Source organism: Corapipo altera, unplaced genomic scaffold (assembly GCF_003945725.1).
Source record: "Corapipo altera isolate COAL_440 unplaced genomic scaffold, ASM394572v1 50, whole genome shotgun sequence".
NCBI lineage: Eukaryota > Metazoa > Chordata > Aves > Passeriformes > Pipridae > Corapipo > Corapipo altera.
Window position 1 is genome coordinate 12942791 of NW_020884889.1, and position 3293 is coordinate 12946083.

Here is a 3293-nt window from a genome sequence, read left to right on the forward strand (position 1 = left end):
ATGGATCCTCCTGCCACTGCTATCTTAACCTTGCTTTCTGGAACTCCATCTAAATACCAGCTGTGTACCTGGGCACCTCCTACTCATCTCAGTCCCTTGAATATCCCACAGACACCTGAATGTCTGACTTTTTGCTACAGTTGCCTTCCTACTGAGGCTTTCCTTTCTTGTTTCCCATTTTGGTTTCAGACTCTGCAGGTGGTTGACCCTTCCAGGCCTTCTGTCCTTTTTACCACCTTTTCCTGGTTTGTTTTTTTTCCCTTCTCTCTTTTCTGTGCTCCTTCTTCTCACCATCACTTGCCTTTGTCAGCACAATTCTTGGCATGTTGTCAGTCATTCACAACTATCCCTCAGCATCCATGCTGACGACCCAGCTGATGCTCAGTTGTATCAGTTTCTGTTCAGCCAGAACACAGGTCAGAGGAGTGCTCCTGTCTTGTGGCTGCTGCTCGTCTCTCAGGTCACCTGCTTGTCCAGCTGCATCTTGTCATCATCCCTCTCCCCATTGCAGTGTGTGCTGCTTAAGGACAAGCCTCAGGAGTGTATTGGCTTTCCCTTTGCTGTTTCATGAAGCACAAGTTGCCATTTGCATCTCTTCCCCTTCCCAGAATCATCACCCTTGTCCCTGTACTGGCTGTGCTGTCACACCTTTTAAGATGCTGTGCGTGTTTTCTCCATGCTGGCTTTTCTGTGCTAAAGGAATCCACACAGAGCTGCATAGTAGGGATCTGTTTTCTGGAGTACTGAAATCTATCTCAGCCTAGGCTTCTGCTGACCATCCCTTTCCCTAACAAAAACTGAGTTTCCTTGCACTCTTAACACTTACTTTTGCTCTCTAAATTTTGTGAAGCAGAAGCAGTTTTCTTGGTCTTTATTTTGATAACATTCAACATGTTGGGCCTTTGCCAAAGTGATCCCTTGAACGGGCAAGCTTCACCTTTAAGGGGGGGTGGGTGTAAATCACTGTGGTGACAGGTGAGGTGCATTATGTATTTGTTAAACAATTAGCAGCTGCTCAGCACAGTGTTGGGGAGTCTTTGTGGAAGAGCAGGCTGTGTGAATACAGAACCAAGCTTGATATGAATTTTAAGTTATTAGAAGTTTTTTATTACTGCAAAACCTGGAAGCTTTTCTGGGGAGTTGTTGGTTCTGAGCACAGGTATGCACTTTGAATTAAGATTCTGTGAATGATGAGAATGCAGAGTCAGGTGTAGAGTCCCATGTTAAGGAGGATGTGCAATCTGGAAGTTTGTAAAAGGTTAGCGATTAAGAGGATCATGGAATGATTTGTTGGTTAATAAAAGGACAAAGGAATGGTTTGGTCATACTGAAGTAAGTTTCTGATCAACTATGGTGTTGCTGTTGTGTATTTCGCTGTTCTGCAGTTCCAGAACATTTCAAAATGTGGAAGAGATTGTTCCCTGTTGTGGGAGTGGACTGTTATATTGGAATGGGCTGTTAACACAGTAAAAATAAAGAATTGATAATATGTTTCTGAAGTTCTTCTTGTGAATAACGTTTTGTTTTGGCCGTATAAAATTTAGAGGAAAATTGGAACTCTTTTTCTTCAGTACTTCCCAAGGAAAACACTGGAGATAGAGTAAGGAAATAAATTGCTGGGAATGCAATGGGTAAGAAAAGACTCTTAAGACCTGAAGCTGGCCCATCATGCAGGTCAGAGATGGCACAGAGACAGAGCTTAGCTGGTGTCCTGTGAGCCAGAGAGCTTTAGCATGTGAGGCAGTATCTGAGCAGCAGCACCTGCAGTCCCTTGATTTTTGTGTTGCTGGGAGTACCTGGTTCCCAAACTGCACAGAGGAAAAACACTCTAATAGAGTTTCTGTTTGCAGCTTCACCTTCCTGAGGGAAAGAATGTGCAATCTGGTTTGCTAGCTGGGATGGTTACATGATCTAGAGGATTTAGCCATCTAAAAATTTATGCTAAATATTTAGGAAATAACATTTGAAAGAAGAAAGACAGGAATGCTGTTGTACTTAATTATTTTGGGAGGACTGTAAGAGTAACTAAGGGTAGAAAAGACATAACCTTTTCCTGGTTTTTAGTCTCCTGTTAGAAGTTTCCTGTCTGGTGGCTTGTGGACTACTTGTAAGTAGTTTTTCCAAAAAAGTTGGTGACAGTAAAGCTGCATGCTGCTGTGTGGATGAAACGGGGCCTGCAAACTGAGAGAATTTGGAAACCATGGCTCTGTGCTGTGGAATTTCTGAACCTGCCAGAGTGACACAGGATCAGGAGTCAGGTAAAAGAATATCCAGACACTATGGACCGATGAATCAAAATTTGAGTGGGCAGCCATGGCAAAAGCTGGTCGTGCTCCATGACCATCCCCAGGCAGTAGTTTAGGGATTTCTGCCTGGAACTCGCAGACAATTCCCGTATCCCAGACCACCACCAGCTGGCAGCCTTTAGCAGCCTCGTGCAGGAGGTGGGACCTGAGCAGCCTGAACTGTAGGTGTGGGTCTGGCTGGCTGGTTGCTTTGTGCAGCTCCACTGCAGAGCCAATTCCCTGGATCCAGGAGGCTGACTGTAATCTCAGTCATGTACCAGGCTGGGTTTTGCCAGTGAAAATTATCTGTAGTGGGACCTAGTTCAGAACATTTGGGGCACAATTTGGGTGGTGTCTGGCTCGTCTTCTGGTTTTAGCAAGTTAGTGCCTGCAAGGAGTGTACTTGGGCCAGGGGAATTGCAACTGGCCTTTTATAACAAATGAATGGCATAAAGGGGACAAGTAATGGGAGTCCTGTGTTGGAAGAAGCTGTGCCATACCCTTTACACTCTGCTGTAGGGAAAGGTGACTTTTCTCAGCTTTGCCAGCCTTGATTCCTTTTCAGAGCAGTATAAGAAGGAAGCATAACTTCTCCAAAGTAATTTGTAAGGGCAAATTTTTCAGGGAGTAGGTCTTACATGGTGTGGCCTTGTTCCAGGAAGGTGCTAAATGACCTGTAATTTCCCTTAGTTTGTGGTTAGCCACTGCTTTTAGGATGGTATGTGTGGAGAATCACCATTGAGATTTCCTGGTTTCCTAATATTTGGTTTTAGGTTGTGAACTCCCACATTCTGAGAGGGAAAGGGAAGTAGAAAAGGCAGCTGTGTGAAAACAACCTTTATTTTGTTGTGGTATTTTTCCTTTTCCAGTAAGCTAATGATTGTGTTTTATTCTCATACTCTGCAGTGCTGTGGCAGGCAGATGTTAGCTGACTGTAGCTGAAACATTTTACAATCACATTGACTTTCCGTGGGATATGGATGCTTAACTCCATTTGACTCCTAATAC